Consider the following 20,940-nt stretch of genomic DNA (forward strand, 5'->3'; position numbering starts at 1 on the left):
CCATGAGCCTCCTAAGTTTTGTATTGAATGTCCCCAGAGGAGGACGGAAACTAGCTGTCCTCCGGCTACACCATGGTGCTACCCTACAGAGTGCTGTTGAGGCTACTGTTGACCTTCATTGCAAAACAGTGTGTTTTAATCAATTATTTGGTGACATGAATATATTTAGCATAGTTTTATCTAAAAAGGATAACTTTAATGTTTCACCATTTTTTCATTTTTTTATAAAAATGGATGGTCCTCCCCTTCCTCCTCTGAGGAGCCTCCACTGGTCAAGTGCAACAAACCTAGAGCCTGTAGGACCTGCCTTGTTGATAGTGCTGTTAAGAAGGTAGAACCTAGGGCCTGTAGGACCTGCCTTGTTGATAGTGCTGTTAAGAAGGTAGAAACTAGGGCCTGTAGGACCTGCCTTGTTGATAGTGCTGTTAAGAAGGTAGAAACTAGGGCCTGTAGGACCTGCCTTGTTGATAGTGCTGTTAAGAAGGTAGAAACTAGGGCCTGTAGGACCTGCCTTAGGGCCTGTAGGACCTGCCTTGTTGATAGTGCTGTTAAGAAGGTAGAAACTAGGGCCTGTAGGACCTGCCTTGTTGATAGTGCTGTTAAGAAGGTAGAAACTAGGGCCTGTAGGACCTGCCTTGTTGATAGTGCTGTTAAGAAGGCAGAAACTAGAGCCTGTAGGACCTGCCTTGTTGATCGTGCTGTTAAGAAGGTAGAAACGACTGACTGTTATTGTATCACTTTAAACCAATAGTTTAATTGCAACTTTGCCAAAGCTTAACCTGCCAGAACTGATATGATTGATCCTATTTAGAAGTCATAAAACCATTCAATAAAACCAACAGTATTGATCAAGTTGATAAGAGTTGCATTGGTATATAGTGTGAAGCGTAGGTTAACAGCAGTCTCACATCATGGATGTGTATGGTCGTTGTGCCCAAGCTAAACCCTGGTCACAAACTGATCGGAATCAATGTTGTTTCAATGTCATTTGTTGATGTATTTTCACGTGGAATCTACGTGGAAAAATAAAATAAAGTTATTAATTGTTTTCAGGGTCAAATTTCAACCACAGAATAGACAAACCTTGTATAAAATGTGTTGAATTTGTACCTTTGAAATGTCAGATCTTCAATGTTATATATTCACTTAAAAAATAAGACGTTTTTAATTAAAGGCTGGGCAGCACCTCCTACTGATCTACAGTTATTCATTTGGTCTCCCATCCAGGTTTTAACCTCTCTTGGGTAGGGGGCAGTATTTTGGCGTCCGGATGAAAAGTGTTCCCAAAATAAACTGCCTTTTACTCAGGCCCAGATATGCATATAATCGGTAGATTTGGATAGAAAACACTCCAAAGTTTCTAAAACTGTTAAAATTATGTCTGTGAGTATAACAGAACTGATATGGCAGGCGAAACCCCGAGGACAAACCATCCCAAAAAAAATACAAAAATCAGCCTACCCCTATTTTCAATGGCTATCACTTTTATTATAAGGCCAAGTCCTCCCAGATTGCAGTTCCTAGGGCTTCCACTAGATGTCAACAGTCTTTAGAACGAGTTTCAGGCTGGTTTTTGGAAGAATTAGCCAGAAATGGTAGGTTTTCTAGGTGGCTCCCATTTTGTCTGTAGTGTTTCCAAGCGCGTGGAAGAGAGAACATTCTTTGGGTATTTTTCTCCGTTAAAGACGATAACGATTCTCCGTCTTAAATTTGATCATTTATTTACGTATTAGGGTACCTAAAGTTGGATTATAAACGTTGTTTGACTTGTTTGGAAAAGTTTATTAGTAATGTTTGGGATTAATTTTGAATGCATTTTGATGGAGGGAAACTGGGTGGATTATTGACTGAAGCGCGCCAGCTAAACTGAGTTTTTAGGGATATAAAGAAGGACATTATCGAACAAAATGACCATTTGTGATGTAACTGGGACCTTTTGGAGTGCCAACAGAAGAAGATCATCAAAAGATGAGACATTTTTTATATCGCCATTTCTGACTTTCGTGTCGCACCTGCCTGGTTGAAATATGTTTTTCATGTGTTTGTATGCGGGGCGCTGTCCTCAGATAATCGCATGGTTTTGCTTTCGTCGTAAAGCCTTTTTGAAATCAGACACGGCGGCTGGATTAACAAGAGGTTAAGCTTTATTTTGATGTATTTACACATGTGATTTTATGAAAGTCAAATATTTATAATACTGTAGTTTTAATTTCACGCTCTACAATTTCACCGGATGTTGGCCAGGTGGGACGCTACCTACATCCTCAACACAGGGGCCCCCCAGGGGTGTGTGCTCAGCTCCCTCCTGTACTCCCTGTTCACCCATGACTGCATGGCTATGTACGACTCATAAAGTTTGCAGACAACACAACAGTGGTAGGCCTGGTTACCAACGATGACAACACAGCCTACAAGGAGGAAGTTAGAACCTTGGCAGAGTGGTGCCAGGAAAATAACCTCTTCCTCAATGTAAAAAAACAAAGGAGCTGTTTGTGGACTACAGCGGACAGAGGAGGGAGCACATCTCGAGTCCCGCATTGGAGAGGGTCAAAAGCTTAAAGTTCCTTGGCGTGCATATCACTGAGTAGCTGAAATGGTCCCACCACACCGACACCGTGGTGAAGAAGGCTCAACAGCGCCTCTACAACCTCAGGCAGCTGAAGAAATTTGGCGAGGCCCCTAAGACATCACAAACTTCTACAGATAGCACAATAGACAGCATTCTGTCAGGTTGCATCATCACAGCAACTGCACCTGCCCTTAACAAGCTCTCCAGATAGTGGCCAAGATGATTATCAAGGACCTCAGCAAATATTATTGATCTGGAATAGGTGGTCTTCACTGACATACAGTGCGTTCGGAAAGCATTCAGACCCCTTGACTTTTTCCACATTGTTACGTTACAGCCTTATTCTAAAATTGATTAAATACATGTTTTTCCTCATCACAAAATACCCCATAATAACAAAGTAAAAACAGGTTTTTCAGTTATTTTTTTGTACATTTATAAAACAAAATACAAAACAGAAATACCTTATTTACACAAGTATTCAGACCCTTTGTGATGAAACTCGAAATTGAGGTCAGGTGCATCCTGTTTCCATTGATCATCCTTGAGATGTTTCTACAACTTGATTGGAGTCCACCTATGGTAAATTCAATTGATTGGACATGATTTGGAAAGGCACACACCTGTCTATATAAGGTCCCACTGTTGACAGTGCATGTCAAAGTAAAAACTAAGGTATGAAGTTAAAGGAATTGTCTGTAGAGCTCTGAGACAGGATTGTGTCGAGGCACAGATCTGGGGAAGGGTACCAGAACATTTCTGCAGCATTGAAGGTTCCCAATAACATAATGGCCTCCATCATTCTTTATCATCCGTTTGTTCAGGTTTATCAACAGTTTGTTCAGATTTATCAGCAGTTTGGCTTATCTGATTTGATAGCTCTAATGGGTATTATCTCTCGATACAATAACCAACACAGTTTGGCCTCTCCAGTGTTTTATTTGAGCCGGATCTCTAACCTCTGACTGTTGTATTCTGAAACCTATTTGACCGGATCCGGTATCTCTCAGTTTTGGACCTTTGCGTTCTGGAATCCTATTTGGCTGGAGCCAGTGCCTCTCAGTTTTGGACCTTTGCGTTCTGGAATCCTATTCGGCTGGATCCAGTGCCTCTCAGTTTTGGACCTTTGCGTTCTGGAATCCTATTTGGCTGGAGCCAGTGCCTCTCAGTTTTGGACCTTTGTGTTCTGGAATCCTATTTGGCTGGAGCCAGTGCCTCTCAGTTTTGGACCTTTGCGTTCTGGAATCCTATTTGGCTGGAGCCAGTGCCTCTTAGTTTTGGACTTTTGCGTTCTGGAATCCTATTTGGCTGGAGCCAGTGCCTCTCAGTTTTGGACCTTTGCGTTCTGGAATCCTATTCGGCTGGATCCAGTACCTCTCAGTGTGTGTCTGTTGCGTTCTGGAACCTATCCGGTACCTCTTTTTGTGATTTGGAATGAGAATGCCATGTTAGTTCTAAGTTATATTGTCCAACCCCATCTATATTAAATACCCACAATCCTAAAAGGTATTATATCTCCATTACACTAACAGATACAATAGGTTTGTATTGGCCAGGCTTTTGTGCTAACGTCACAAATGGCACCCTATTCCCTATAGGCCTCTGTTCAAAAGTAGTGCACTATGTAGGGAATAGGGTGCCAGTAGTGCACTATGTACGGAATAGGGTGCCATTTGGGACCCAATATCAAATCTTGCGTGCACACTGGCCAATTGATTAACATTTAGTTACCAGCTTGAAATAGCCTCTCCTTTGTAATACTGTGGATGTGATCAGGTCTTTGGTGTTCACTGATCAACTAATGACCTCTACTGGGAGAAGAAGGAACTAACACTCCTCGTGAGCATAGAAATATGGCTCATGTCGATCTGGGCCCCTGTTCAGAGTAGGAGTGCCGATCTAGGGTTAGTTTATCTGTTTAAGATCATAATTAATAAGATTGTATGGACAGATCCTTGATCAGTACACCTACTCTGAGAGTATAGTCCCGGGACCTTTTTGACCATATACTCATCACCTTTATTTAGCCTAGACAAGTCAGTTCAGAACAAATACTTATTTACAGTGACGGCCTACCCCGGCCAAACCTAAAACCGGACGACACTGAGCCTATTGTGTGCTAACCTACAGGACTCCCAATCACAGCCGGTTGTGATACACCCTGGAATCAAACCAGGGTCTGTATTGATGCCTCTAGCACCGAGAGGCACTGCGTCACTCGGGAGTTTGTTCTCTTGCCAACTCCAAAGCAGACAATGTCAAACCAAACTTCATTCGTTTTTTAAAAATTGAATAATTATGGAATAAGATGTTGGACGAGCAGGTGTCCATATACTCTTAGAAACACTTCAAATAAGGGCCGTGTTTCGTGTAGGCGTGACCCCGGCATGACCCTGGCGTGACCCCGGCGTGACCCCGGCGTGACGTTTTGACGGCGTTCGTCTGTTGAATGAAGAAAGTCGGACCGAAATGCAGCGTGTAGGTTACTCATGACTTTAATGAACAGAATCGCGGTACATGAAATAACTGAAATACAAAAACAACAGAACGGAACGTGAAACTAATTACAGCCTATCTGGTGACTACAACACAGAGACAGGAACAAACACCCACCAAGTACAAAGCGAAACTGAGGCTGCCTAAATGCGGTTCCCAATTGGAGACAATGATAAGCACCTGACTCTAATTGAGAATCGCCTCAGGCAGCCAAGCCTATACCACACCCCTAATCAACCGCGATCCCAAATAATACAAACCCCAATACGAATACACCATATAAACCCATGTCACACCCTGGCCTACCCAAACATATAACAAAAACACAAAATACAATGACCAAGGCGTGACAAACATGTTTTGAGACTGGTCCCGTACGGCTCAGTTGGTAGAGTGTGGCACTCGCAACACCAGGGTTGTGGGTCCAATTCCCACGGGGCACCAGTACGAATGAAGTATGCAAATGTATTTACTCACTAATGTAAGTCGCTATAGATAAGAGCGTCTGCTGTATTACTACATGATAAAATGTGAATCTCTCTGACAAGGTGACTTTTATCAATATATTCAGCTCTTGGGTTTTTTTAATGAGTATTATAATAATAATATATGCCATTTAGCGGACGCTTTTATCCAAAGCGACTTACAGTCATGTGTGCATACATTCTACGTATGGGTGGTCCCGGGAATCGAACCCACTACCCTGGCGTTACAAGCGCCATGCTCTACCAACTGAGCTACTATGGTACGCTATGTGTACAGTATGTACCAGCTGATGTAGTAAGTAGTACTAGCAAATCCAAATGAGGAAAAAGTCGGTGTCACGTCCTGACCTTATTTCATTTTTTATGTCTCTGTTTTAGTTTGGTCAGGGCGTGAGTTGGGGTGGGCATTCTATGTTGTGTATTCTAGGTTATGTATTTCTGTGTTTGGCCTGGTATGGTTCCCAATCAGAGGCAGCTGTCGATCGTTGTCTCTGATTGAGAACCATACTTAGGCAGCCTGTTTTCCCACTATGGGTTGTGGGTAGTTGTTTTCTGTTTTGTGTTGCTGCACCTTACAGGACTGTTTCGTTTTCGTTTCACTGTCTTTGTTATTTTGTTTAGTGTTTCTGTTCTGATAAATATAACATGAACACTTACCACGCTGCGCATTGCTCCGATCCATCTTATTCCTCATCAGAAGAGGAGGAAAACCATTACAGTCGGGTGATTGTATTCGAATGAAGTTTGAATTTGAGCTCCGCGCGGAAGGACCACGGTTGACCAGAACAAACATGATTATAGGTTAAAAGCTGTCAGAATTACATTCTTTATAAGAATTGACTGATGGTGACTCAATGTTGTTGCCAGAAAATTCCGCAACCAGTTAATTAACAAATTTCAACTCCTCCATCGATATAAGAAAAGGGAGTTGAGCGTTCCTCAACAACCCCAGAGCATGTATCCGGTCTCGGTGTAGGAGTGCAGATCTAGGATCAGTTTTGCCTTTTAATAAATTCATAATGAATAAGAGGGAACCTGATCCTAGATCAGCTCACACTGGTTAATTTCTCCCAAGGGATGATCCCAATCCAGAATTCAGTATATTTTATGCATAAAGAGAAACATTCCAAATAGATTGTTTGACCTACAACACTGTGGTGTCCTCGGTTCAAATGAGCATAGCCAAACTGGTAGTGTCTGCACAGCACACCGGTGAGCAGGCTGTAGTGGTCTACTTAGACTATTTAAATAATCCTCTTATCCTGTCTGTAAGCACCAGCCAGGCTACGGTAGGATTCTGTCCAGCCACTGTTCAGATTGTCTGTTCTGGAACAGGAAGAGACCAATCACAACAAAGCAGAGTGTTTGTTTGTTTTGGGGGAGTCTGTGGCATGGATATATGAAACATCAATATGCACCTTCCTTCCTTGGTTAACTGTATCGATAAAGCAGTGGAAGAAGCTTTGGTTCTTAAGATGTTTGAAAGCGGAACCAAGAAGTGGTTTGTCAAGAAACAACGAAGACAGAAACCTGCGAGGTCCGTTGCCAGGAAACTCTACAGCCGTAAGAAAAAGAAATGGGCAGCGAAGATTCTGAAACGGAACCGTGAGAGGATTCTGAACGAGCTGGATGTAAACAACGTGCTGCCGTACCTGGTGTACGACAAGGTGTTCTCTCTAGGGGAGCACAATGAGATACTAGAGCAGGACTCCAGAAAAAAGAGAGTAGAGGTGTTTCTGGACCAGTTGTCCTTGAAGGGGCCGTCTGGGTTGTCTGCTTTCTGTTGTGTGCTGGAGGAAGTGTGTCCCCACCTGCTGACCTGCTTCCTGTTGGACTGTGAAGGTACAGACACTGTGTGTGTGTGTGTGTGTGTGTGTGTGTGTGTGTGTGTGTGTGTGTGTGTGTGTGTGTGTGTGTGTGTGTGTGTGTGTGTGTGTGTGTGTGTGTGTGTGTGTGTGTGTGTGTGTGTGTGTGTGTGTGTGTGTGTGTGTGTGTGTGTGTGTGTGTGTGTGTGTGAAGGTATGTTAAGCCACTAATTAACCATGTGTTACAACAGCCAGACACTGACAGTCTGTAGATTAGACTGTGGACATCACAGGGCCAGTAGAGGAAGACACACAGACACAGAGAAAGAGAGAGAGATACACAGAGAGAGAGAGAGAGACACAGAGAGAGAGAGAGACACAGAGAGAGATTGAGACACAGAGAGAGAGAGAGAGACAGAGAGAGATTGAGACACAGAGAGAGAGAGAGACACACAGAGAGAGAGAGACACAGAGAGAGAGGAGACACAGAGAGAGAGAGACACAGAGAGAGAGGAGACACAGAGAGAGAGAGAGAGAGAGACAGAGAGAGAGAGAGAGACAGAGAGAGAGAGAGACAGAGAGAGAGAGAGACAGAGAGACACACAGAGAGAGACACACAGAGAGAGACACACAGAGAGAGACACACCGAGAGAGAGATAAGTCTGTTTGTGTCCGTGTATGTTGCTCATAGGCTAGAATAGATGTGGCCATGCAGGTTATTGGTCATCAGTATTGTAACGAAACACTTTACAGTAAGCCAAAACAATGCCTCCTGCTAAGAACCAGCAAAAATAGCCTCTTAACTCTGAATGGTTGAGAAGATTATGTTGCTCCTAACTAGCCAGCCAGCGCCACACACCACTGAGGGACAACATATGAGCTCAGCATGGCTACTGTCTAGTCTACTACAGTCACAACCTAGTCTGGTTAATGTTACCTGTTATTACACTGTAACAACAGCTGCCCTGTTCAAAAGGAGATGGAGATGGAGATGGATATGAGTTCAGTATATTTTATGCTGACATTTATTTTATCTTTCATTACTCATAAACCTGCTTTTATTCAGCCCTCAGACAGAAATGAATTACAGGGAATGAAATCCTAAAAGGTACAAACAGTATGGTACGGTATTTATCCACTGTACATAGAGTTCTATACAGTATTCACAGAATTCAGCATCTTTCCCCAGTACTCCTCCATCACTCAGTTAAAAACTGCAAATGTACGGTCTTCCCTCTATTCAACTTCAAGCTGTAGTTTTAGTGGTTGAATATAGTTTGGTATAATAACCCCTGCTCCTTCCACAGACGGTCCCCCAGAGCGAGGCAGCAGCAGGAAGGGGTCCCAGGAGCCCCTGTTATGTCCTCCCATGTACACAGACCCCATGTATGACTCCAGGTAAAACACACACCTCTCTCCTCCTAAACTCCTTCCCCCTCTCTCCATTCACTCTGTTCTCAATTGTTCCCGCTGTTTTATTTCTGAGTCTTCAGCACAAGCGTTTTCAAAATGTCTTGGGCCTCCTTCATTTCTAGCTAGATATTTATTTCTAGATATTTATGCATTTCGTCGCCTTTTAATGGTGACAGTCTTTGTTGAACCACTGGTTCCCTGGTTGGTTTCACAAACATAAAGTAGATGTTTTCATCATGTCTTCATAATTATGGCTGTGGCTAGTCAGTAGGAATTCAGGACAGGGATATTGTTAGCTCTCCAACATTTGGGTTGTATTTATGTATTCTGAAAATCTGACGTTAACTGTGGCGACCTGTCATTCAGGGCAGGTGGGACAGAGCTCCCACCTGTTTAGCTATAAAATATAAATATATATGTTTTTGCCTGTTTTGCATGTTCTTTGGGGATTAATACGTGTCACAAATCAGTTTGTAAACAATGTTTACATTTTTTTTTGAGTTTATAAAGGCTGTACACAAACACGGTCTCTTTTTTTGCTTTCAGCTATGTTTTTATTTTTAAAGGCAGTAAATGAGGCTGAATTAACTGTTTTTATGCCTGACAAGGCTCCGCTGATAGCCAGGTGTAGCGGTGGCCAGGTGTAGCGGTGGCCAGGTGTTGCGATGGCCAGGTGTAGCGATGGCCAGGTGTAGTGGTGGCCAGGTGTAGTGGTGGCCAGGTGTAGCGGTGGCCAGGTGTAGCGATGGCCAGGTCAGGCGGTGGCCAGGTGTAGCGGTGGCCAGGTGTAGCAATGGCCAGGTGTAGCGGTGGCCAGGTGTAGCGGTGGCCAGGTGTAGCGGTGGTAAGGATCTACTCCATGGTGCTGAAAATAAAGCTCTGCTGTCGGGACAGCTTTACGTAGATCCTAACAGTCTGTGGGCACCGTTTGTCACCGCTATAGTGAAATTTGTTGTGTAATGTATTTGTTTAGTGTTGTGTAGTGTTGTGGCTTTGCTGGCATGCATCTAAATAAATGTGGAGTTTGGCCCACCAATATTTACATGCTAAAATGGCCACCTCACGTTAACTATCCCATTTACATAGTGTGTCCACAAGAGACTGCAGAAGATGGAAGTGCAATTCCACTATGAAGAACAGCAGTCTTCAGAAAGTATTCAGACCCCTTGACTTTTCCCACATTTTGTTTACCTTACATCCTTATTCTAAAATGGATGGAATAAAAAACAAATTCTCATCAACCTGCACTAAATACACCCCATAATGAAAAAGGCGAAATCAGGTTTTTAGAATTTTTTAGCAAATTTATAAACCATAAAAAACATAAATACCTTATTTACATAAGTATTCAGACCCTAATTGAGTCTCCTCAACTTGTTCAACAGCCACACCATTCATTACTAGATCCAGCCGAGGTCTAGAACTTGTTAGGGATTAGCTCCCTCTGTGGGGATCAAATCAGCGGAAATTTCAAGAGCGCCACGTATAGTTTTTGATAAAAATCAAACTTTCATTAAAACACACATGCAAGGTACTGAATTAAAGCTACACTCGTTGTGAATCTAGCCACCGAGTCAGATTTGTAAAATGCTTTTCGGCGAAAGCATGAGAAGCTATTATCTGATAGCATGCACCCCCAAAGTACTGGAACGTCACCGAAAACGACAGATTTTGCGGTAGCCGGCGCTACCCAAAACGCAGAAATCAAATATAAAACATTCATTACCTTTGACGAGCTTCTTTGTTGGCACTCCTAGATGTCCCATAAACATCACAATTGGGACTTTTTCCCGATTAAATCCATCATTGTATAGCCAAAATGTCATTTTATGAAGGCCGGTCTGATCCAGGAATATTCCCTTTTACAAGACGCAAAGTCACTTTTTAAAATTACAAAAGTTGCCTATAAACTTTTACAAAACACTTCAAACTACTTTTCTAAACCAACTTTAGGTATTAATAAACGTTAATAATCTATACAATTCATCACGGGGCGATCTGTATTCGATAGCAGCTAGTCTTGAAATCAGCGGCCATCTTTTCCATTTTAACAACATTCTGTTGAGAGACTAAAACAGGAAAGGGCAGAACGTTATACAACCAAGGATTAAGTCTGCTAGAAATGCCAGCACTGGCGACATCGTGTGGAAGCTGTAGGCGTTTACAGGGCATCTTCATGTATTTGCAGTCGCCTTAAACAATACATTGACTGGCAGATTAATATATTTTTTGTGTTTTTGGAGAACAGTTTTTCGAGGGATTTTTACTCCTAAACACGTTGTGTTATAGCCACAGACACGATTTAACCAGTTTTAGAGACTTCAGAATGTTTTCTATACACACATACTTATCATTTGCATATACTATATTCCTGGCATGAGTAGCAGGACTTTGAAATGTTGCCTGCGAAATTTCGCATGATCCATAAGTGGTTCTAATTAGGGAATGATTTGTACCAAATACAATGCTCTTAGTTTTAGAGATGTTCAGGACCAGTTTATTACTGGCCACCCATTCCAATACAGACTACAACTCTTTAAGGTTTTCAGTGACTTCATTAGCTGTGGTTGCGATGCGTATATGGTTGAATCATCAGCATACATGGACACACATGCTGTGTTTAAAAGCCATAACACAAAAGTGTTTTCAATAATGGTTATGGTCAATAATATCAAAGGCTGCACTGAAATCTAACAGTACAGCTCCCACAATCTTCTTATTATCAATGTCTTTCAACCAATCATCAGTCATTTGTGTCCGTGCAGTACATGTAGAGTGCCCTTCTCTATAAGCATGCTGAAAGTCTGTTGTTCATTTATTTACAGAGAAATGGCATTGTATTTATTCCCACACAATTTCTTCCAACAGTTTGCTAAGAGCTGGCAGCAAGCTTATAGGTCTGCTGTTAGAACCAGTAAAGGCCACTATACCACTCTTGGGTAGGGGAATTACTTTGGCTTCCCTCCAGGCCTGAGGACAAAGACTTTCCTCTAGGCTCATATTAAAGATATTACAGATAGGAGTGGCTATAGAGTCAGCTACCATCCTCAGTAACTGTCCATCTAAGTTGTCAATGCCAGGAGGTTTGTCATTATTGTTCGTTAACAATCATTCTTCCACACTAACTTGACAAAATTCAAACTTGCACTGCTTTTCTTTCATTGTTTTTTTTATTTTTATGTATGAATACAATTTCTCACTGTTGGCATTTCCTGCCTAAGTTTGCCCACTTTGCCAATGAAATAATCATTAAAATAATTGCCAACATCAAATGGTTTTGTGATGAATAAACCATCTGATTCGTCGAAAGATGGAGCTGAATGTGTCTTTCTGCCCATCATTTCATTTAAAGTCCTACAAAGTTCTTTTCCCCCATCAATCGTTTTATATCGTTGATCGTGGCTTCATAATCAAGTTGATTTTTTTTTGTCACATCATTTCTGAATTTGCAGTAAGTCAGCCAGTCAGATGTGCAGCCAGACTTATCAGCCACTCCTTTCAACCATACAAGTTTTTCAATTCCTCATCAATCCATGGAGCCTTAACAGTTCCAACAGTCAGTTTCTTAAAAGGTGCATGTTTATCAATAATTGGAAGTAGAAATTCCATAAATTGATCAAGTGCAGCATCTGGATGCTCCTCATTAATCACATCAGAACAAGAAATATTTTGAACATCATCCACATAAGAGTCACAGCAAAATCTTTTGTATGATCTCTTATACATTATTTTAAGGCTTTTGGAACTTTGGTCTTCATGGATATAGTCACTATATTGTGATCACTGCATCCAATGGGTACAGATACAGCTTTAGAACTAAGTTCTACTGTATTAGTAAACATGTGGATAATCAGGGGAAAAGAGTCTTGGTCAGGGAGGTGACCAAAAACCCGATGGTCACTCTGACAGAGCTCCAGAGTTCCTCTGTGGAGATGGGAGAACTTTCCAGAAGGACAAGCATCTCTGCAGCACTCCAACAATCAGGCCTTTATAGTAGAGTGGCCAGACGGAAGCCACTCCTCAGGAAAAGGCACATGACAGCCCACTTTTATCCCTCCATAACTGGCTACGAAACTATTGCAGCTCTGTGTGTGTAACATTTATTTACCAATTATGATACCTTCTGGAAACAAAGCTTGTTTTATAAAGGAGGATGGGATCCTCCCAAAATCATTTGGGTTCCTGGTTCCTTTCACAGCATTATAAGGCTACATTGAGACAATGACCTATCAATGACCCAAGCCCAGCTTAGTTAATGCCTACAATTGTGTCACTGAGTTGTCATAATGATTCAGCAAATGTACATTATCCCAGGGGCGTTGGAAGACACAATGTAAGGAACCTAATGTATGTCCCTATAACTGCTCTGAATGCCTCCGCTGACTCTACAGCTATAGTATGCAGTAATCATGTGCCTATGAACCAGAGTTATACTGCACTGAGGCAGTGTGCCCTTTGTAGGATATCCACTGTGTGCAGCTCAACCTGCACTAACATCAATAACCCGAGCATGTCTATCTAACTGCTAAGCTTCCCAGTAAAGCAAGAAAAACAATCAAGCATTCCAGAAAAGTGTTTAAAAATTGTCCACGTTAAACATGTGCAGCTTAAGAAACAAGGTTCATGAAAATCAATAATTTCCGAGTAACAGATGACATTCATATTCTGACAATCTCTGAAACTCACTGTGCTGGCCGTACAACCGATTGGCAAACTTGCTGCAAACTGAGAAAGCGTGTGACTAAACTGAATAAAAAGAAGAAGAAACTACACTATGAAACAAAGATAAATGACATAAATAATGATAGTAAAAAGTTTTGAGGCACCTTAAGTAAAATTTAAGGCAAAAAGGCAAACTCAGCTCCATCATTCGTTGAAAAGCCGTAAAGCATGGAGGAGGAGGTGTGATGGTGTGGGGGTGCTTTGCTCGTGACACTGTCTTTGATTTATTATCAATTCTAGGCACGCTTAACCAGCATGGCTACCACAGCATTCGACACCATCCCATCTGGTTTGCTCTAAGTAGGTGTGTCCAAAATTTTGACTGGTACTGTATGTGGTAGTAGATGGCACACACTTAATATGTTGTGAAATCTGTTATGAATTGTATTGTAACGTTTTTAAAAAACATGTAACTGCCTTAATTTAGCTGGAACCCAGGAAGAAAGTATTGGCAGCAACTAATGAAGATTCATAATAAATACAAAAACAAATACAGCCTGCTTAGAGTTTGTCAAAAGGCACCTAAAGATTCTCAGACCATGAGAAACAAGATTACCTGGTCTGATGAAACCAAGATTGAACTCGTTGGCCTGAATGTCAAGCATCACGTCTGGAGGAAACCTGGTACCATATCTATGGTGAAGCATGGCGGTGGCAGCATCATGCTGTGGGGATGTTTTTCAGCGTCAGGGACTGGGAGACTAGTCAGGATCGAGGGAAAGATGAAAGGGGAAAATTACAGTGAGATCCTTGATAAAAACCTGCTCCAGAGCTCTCAGAACCTCAGACTGGGACGAAGGTTCACATTCCAACAGGAAAACGACCCTACGCACACAACCAAGACAACGCAGGAGTGGCTTCGGGACAAGTCTCTGAATGTCCTTGAGTGGCCCAGCCTGAGCCCGGACTTGAACCCGATCAAACATTTCTAGAGACCTGAAAATAGCTGTGCAGCAATGCTCCCCATCCAACCTGACAGAGCTTGAGAGGATCTGCTGAGAAGAATGGGAGAAACTCCCCTAATACAGGTGTGCCAAGCTTGTAGGATCATACCTAAGAAGACACCAGGCTGTAATCACTGCCAAAGGTGCTTCAACAAAGTGCTGAGTAAAGGGTCTGAATACTTATGTAAATGTGATATTTCAGTTTTATTTTATAAATTCGCAAACATTTCTAAAAACCTGTTTTTACTTTTTCATTATGGAGTATTGTGTGTAGATTGATGAGGGGGGAAAACTATTTAATCCATTATAGAATAAGGCTGTAACGTAACAAAATGTGGAAAAAGTCAAAGGGTCTGAATACTTTCCAAAGGTACTGTATACTGACAAATACTTAGCTATAGTATATCGTTGATATCATGGTGATATTCTATATTATGATAGTGTCTATGAGTGGATCTCTCTATCCAGCGCGTCAGTGGAGAATAGTCCTGGAAGGCTACTGCTCTTGTCTGGGAGTGTATCGTCATTGATGATATCTTTCTGGGCCTTTTGGCCCCCTGGAGGGCACTCCCCTTCGCTGGGCGCATATAGTGAAGGAGGAGGGAGGGGAGGGAGGGAGCAAGTTGTGCAGGGACTGGAGGGCAGGCAGGAAGGGGAGGGGGGGACTGTTGAGAGGTCGAGGAGCGAGACAGGGAGGAGGAGCCCTGAAGTGAAGGGACCTAGGGCCTGGAAAGCAGGCAGAGGGAGGGAGGGAGGGATTGCTCCCCAGACCGTTAAGGAGGCCTCCTCTTCTATGTCTGCCAGCCAAGTCAGCTCTAAGACAGCCGTGTCCCAGTAGTCTGGCCCTGAGCTTGGAAGTAGCACTGACACACACACACCACACACACACAGCCACACACACACACACACACACACACACACACACACACACACACACACACACACACACACACACACACACACACACACACACACACACACACACACACACACACACACACACACACACACACACACACACACAGCCAGCCACACACACAGCCACACACACGCAGAGCTAGGAGAAAGTGACACACTGAGAGAGACAGCTAGGCTGACAGAAACACACACACACACACACACACACACACACACACACACACACACACACACACACACACACACACACACACACACACACACACACACACACACACACACACACACACACACACACACACACACACACACACACACACACACACAGCCCCAGCTGAAAACAGCCCACCACCAGAATGCACACTGAAGCTCCACAAGGGACGCAGCACTACGCTAACAAAACTATGTAAGTCATCTTATTTCTGTTCATAATAAAACCCTTTCACTGTGCTTCCCTGGTAACCTAACGGCTATAGGCATTAGTGTGACCAGACAATTGGATTGATGAGTTTCTATATAGGCTAATGATAACCAAGGAATGGTTGCTTTTCAGGTATGTGCGTTACATGTCCACATGGCCGGTGGAAAAGGGAGGTGACAAAATAAGTCCTATTTCGGTTTAATTCTTCTTTTTTTTAGCATATTTGTAAAATACATGGCTGCGCTTCTCCAATGCACTCTAGGGGTGTCTGTGTGGTGTGTCTGTGTGTGTCTGTGTGGTGTGTTGGTGTGTCTGTGTGGTGTGTCTGTGTGGTGTGTTGGTGTGTCTGTGTGGTGTGTCTGTGTGGTGTGTCTGTGTTGGTGTGTCTGTGTGGTGTGTCTGTGTTGGTGTGTCTGTGTGGTGTGTCTGTGTGGTGTGTTGGTGTGTCTGTGTGGTGTGTCTGTCTGGTGTGTCTGTGTTGGTGTGTCTGTCTGGTGTGTCTGTGTTGGTGTGTCTGTGTTGGTGTGTCTGTGTTGGTGTGTCTGTGTGGTGTGTCTGTGTGGTGTGTCTGTGTTGGTGTGTCTGTAAGGGGTGTCTGTGTGGTGTGTCTGTGTGGTGTGTTGGTGTGTCTGTCTGGTGTGTTGGTGTGTTGGTGTGGTGTGTCTGTGTGTTGTGTTGGTGTGTCTGTCTGGTGTGTTGGTGTGTCTGTGTGGTGTGTTGGTGTGTCTGTGTGGTGTGTCTGTCTAGTGTGTTGGTGTGTCTGTGTGGTGTGTCTGTGTGGTGTGTTGGTGTGTCTGTGTGGTGTGTCTGTCTGGTGTGTTGGTGTGTCTGTGTGGTGTGTCTGTGTGGTGTGTTGGTGTGTCTGTGTGGTGTGTTGGTGTGTCTGTGTGGTGTGTTGGTGTGTCTGTGTGGTGTGTTGGTGTGTCTGTGTGGTGTGTTGGTGTGTCTGTGTGGTGTGTTGGTGTGTCTGTGTGGTGTGTTGGTGTGTCTGTCTGGTGTGTTGGTGTGTCTGTAAGGGGTGTCTGTCTGGTGTGTTGGTGTGTCTGTCTGGTGTGTTGGTGTGTCTGTAAGGTGTGTCTGTGTGGTGTGTTGGTGTGTCTGTCTGGTGTGTTGGTGTGTCTGTCTGGTGTGTTGGTGTGTCTGTGTGGTGTGTTGGTGTGTCTGTCTGGTGTGTTGGTGTGTCTGTCTGGTGTCGTTGGTGTGTCTGTCTGGTGTGTTGGTGTGTCTGTCTGGTGTGTTGGTGTGTCTGTAAGGTGTGTCTGTGTGGTGTGTTGGTGTGTCTGTGTGGTGTGTTGGTGTGTCTGTCTGGTGTGTTGGTGTGTCTGTAAGGTGTGTCTGTGTGGTGTGTTGGTGTGTCTGTAAGGGGTGTCTGTCTGGTGTGTTGGTGTGTCTGTAAGGTGTGTTGGTGTGTCTGTACGGTGTGTTGGTGTAGTGTGTTGGTGTGGTGTGTCTGTGTGGTGTGTCTGTAAGGTGTGTTGGTGTGTCTGTAAGGTGTGTTGGTGTAGTGTGTTGGTGTGATGTGTGTGTGTGGTGTGTCTGTAAGGTGTGTTGGTGTGTCTGTGTGGTGTGTTGGTGTGTTTGTCTGTGTTGGTGTGGTGTGTCTGTGTGGTGTGTTGGTGTGTGTCTGTGTGGCGTGTCTGTGTGGTGTGCTGGTGTGTCTGTAAGGTATGTTGGTGTGGTGTGTTGGTGTGTCTGTAAGGTGTGTTGGTGTGGTGTGTTGATGTGTCTGTATGGTGTGTTGTGGTGTGTCGGTGTGTTAGTGTGTCTATAAGGTGTGCTGGTGTGCTGGTGTGTCTGTGTGGTGTGGTGTGTTGGTGTGCTGGTGTGTTGTGTGTCGGTGTGGTGTGTTGGTGTGTTGGTGTGTCTGTAAGGTGTGTCTGTGTGGTGTTGGTGTGCCTGTAAGGTGTGTTGGTGTGTTTGTAAGGTGTGTTGGTGTGTCTGTGTCAGTGTGTTGGTGTGTTGGTGTGGTGTGTCTGTAAGGTGTGTTGGTGTGTGTGTGTGGTGTGTCTGTAAGGTGTGTGTGTGTGTGTGTGTGTGTGTGTGTGTGTGTGTGTGTGTGTGTGTGTGTGTGTGTGTGTGTGTGTGTGTGTGTGTGTGTGTGTGTGTGTGTGTGTGTGTGTGTGTGTGTGTGTGTGTGTGTGTGTGTGTGTGTGTGTGTGGTGTTATGGCTACTGATAAGGCACGGAGTGATCGGTATGTTATTGCTAGTAGAACGAGAGGTGGTGAAACCTGTGTTTCTGGTGTTTTGCTAAAACATCCCTGTTAGTGGGGTAATGTGGGTTGATATAGGGGTATGTTTGACACACAGTAAGGTTTCTTAAATATTTCATACACAGTAATGTTTCATATACGAACTAAATGACCAAAGTATGACACATGCTCGTCAAACTTCTCATTCCAAAATCATGGGTATTACTATGGAGCCTCCACTCTTCTGGGAAGGCTTTCCACTAGATGTTGGAACATCGCTGCTATAACAGCCTCACTCTTCTGGGAAGGCTTTCCACTAGATGTTGGAACATATAACAGCCTCACTCTTCTGGGAAGGCTTTCCACTAGATGTTGGAACATTGCTGCCTCCACTCTTCCGGGACTTTCCACTAGATGTTGGAACATTCCATTCAGCCACACTAGATGAACATCGCCTTCAGTGAAGGCTTTCCACTAGATGTTGGAACATTGCTGCTGGGACTTGCTTCCATTCAGCCACAAGAGCCTTCAGTGAGGTTGGGCACCGATGTTGGCCGATTAGGCCCGGCTCGCAATCTGTGTTCCAGTTCATCCCAAAGGTGTTCAATGGAGTTTAGGACTCTGTATGGACCTCGCTTTGTGCACGGTGGCTTTGTCATTCTGAAATGGGAAAGGGCCTTCCCCAAACTGTTACCACAAAGTTGGGAGCTCAGAATTGTCTAGAACGTCATTGTATGCTGTAGATTTAAGATTTCCCTTCACTGGAACTAAGGGGCCCCAACCATGAAAAACAGCCCAGACCATTATTCCTCCTCCACCAAACTTTACAGTTGGCACTATGCATTGGGGCATAGTGTTCTCCTGGCATCCACCAAACCCAGATTTGTCGGTTGGACTGCCAGATTAGTGAAGCGTAATTCATCCCTCCAGAGAACGCGTTTCCACTGCTCCAGAGTCCAATGGCGGAAACTTTACACCACTCCAGCCGACACTTGGCATTGCGCATGATGATCTTAGGCTTGTGTGTGGCTGCTTGACCATGGAAACCCATTTCATGAAGCTCCCGAAGAACAGTTAATTGTGCTGATGTTGTTTCCAGAGGCAATTTGGAACTCGGTAGTGAGTGTTGCAAACGAGGACAGAGGATTTTTTTACGTGCTACGCACTTCAGCACTCGCTGGTCCCATTCTGTCGGCTTGTGTGATCTACCAGTTCGCGGCTGAGATGGTGTTGCTCCAAATATCCACTTCATAATAACAGCACTTAGTGGTACGTGGCAGCTCTAGCAGTGCAGAAATTTGAAGAACTGACTTTTTGGAAAGGTGGCATCCTATGACGGTGCCACGTTGAAAGTCACTAAGCTCTTCAGTAAGGACATTCTAATGCCAATGGTTGTCTATGGAGATTGCATGGCTGTGTGCACGATCTTATACACCTGTCAGCAACGGGTGTGGCTGAAATAGCCGAATACACTAATTTGAAGGGTTGTCCACATACTTTTGTATAAATAGTGTATTTCAGACAGAGTAGCAGCGTGTAGTGCTGGCATGGAGGATTGTTGGTAAACCTGAGTCAAATGTCTTCTTTGTTAATTTGTGTTTGTTCACTCACTATCTTATTGGATCTAGGACAGCCAGTGCCTCCAGACATTGGTGCTTGACTCTTCAATGTGTGTATATGCATGTGTGTGTGTGTGTACGTTTTTTGACAGAGTGTAGGTCTAAGCATATTATACACACGCTAACTATATTGTCGACACCAGGTATTCCCAAACTGGTGTACCCCTGCAATGCCGTCGGGGGTTTGTCAAATAAAAATGTGATTCACATTTTTAAAAATATATATATATTTTTTAAATGTGAATCCCATTTTTATATTATATATTTATTTTTTTTTCAAATTTTATTTTTTCTTCACATTTTCAAACAGTCCATTTACATTTTCCAACGGGGCGATACATTTGGGTGAGATTTTTTTTCTCTCGCCTAAATAGCCTCGTTTTCACTGCCAAAAATAAAATGAAACCATCTAGTGTTCAGCGAAATAACAACACAATGTCAAATACAGGTAGCCGAGTCAAATAATTAACGTCCAATCACATTAACCGTCTACTACTCTCTAAAGTCGGTTAGGACATCTACTTTGTGCATGACACAAGAAAATGTTCAAACAATTGTTTACAGACAGATTATTTCACAAAAAACTCACTGTATCACAATTCCAGTGGGTCAGAAGTTCATATACACTATGTTGACTGACTGTGCCTTTAAACATCTTGGAAAATTCCAGAAAATTATGTCATGACTGTAGAAGCTTCTGTTAAGCTAATTGACATCATTTGAGTAATTTGAGTCAATATTTCAAGGACTACCTTCAAACTCAGTGCCTCTTTGCTTGACATCATGGGAAAATCAAAAGAAATCAGCCAAGACCTCAGAAAAAATTGTAGACCTCCACAAGTCTGGTTCATATTTGGGAGCAATTTCCAAACGCCTGAAGGTACCACGTTGATCTGTACAAACAATAGTACACAAGCATAAACACCATGGGACCACGCAGCCGTCATACCGCTCAGGAAGGAGACGCATTCTGTCTCCGAGAAATGAACGTACTTTGGTGCGAAAAGTGCAAATCAATCCCAGAACAACAGCAAAGGACCTTGTGAAGATGCTGGAGGAAACGGGTACAAAAGTATCTGTATCCATAGTAAAACGAGTCCTATATCGACATAACCTGAAAGGCTGGTCAGCAAGGAAGAAGCCACTGCTCCAAAACCACCATAAAACTCACTTTAAAACTCACTTTGGAACTCACTTTAGAACTCACTTTAGAACTCACTTTAGGACTCACTTTAGAACTCACTTTGGAACTCACTTTAGAACTCACTTTGGAACTCACTTTAGAACTCACTTTAGAACTCAATTTGGAACTCACTTTGGAACTCACTTTAGAACTCACTTTGGAACTCACTTTGGAA

At 43.3% G+C, this 20,940-nt stretch overlaps 1 pseudogene; it reads left to right on the plus strand.

Moving 5' to 3' along the window:
• Positions 1-6,900: 6,900 nt before the first annotated feature.
• LOC124037497 overlaps positions 6,901-20,940 on the plus strand; it is a 213,724-nt pseudogene continuing 199,684 nt past the window's right edge.

Source organism: Oncorhynchus gorbuscha, linkage group LG06 (genome assembly GCF_021184085.1).
Source record: "Oncorhynchus gorbuscha isolate QuinsamMale2020 ecotype Even-year linkage group LG06, OgorEven_v1.0, whole genome shotgun sequence".
In the NCBI taxonomy this organism is placed as follows: domain Eukaryota; kingdom Metazoa; phylum Chordata; class Actinopteri; order Salmoniformes; family Salmonidae; genus Oncorhynchus; species Oncorhynchus gorbuscha.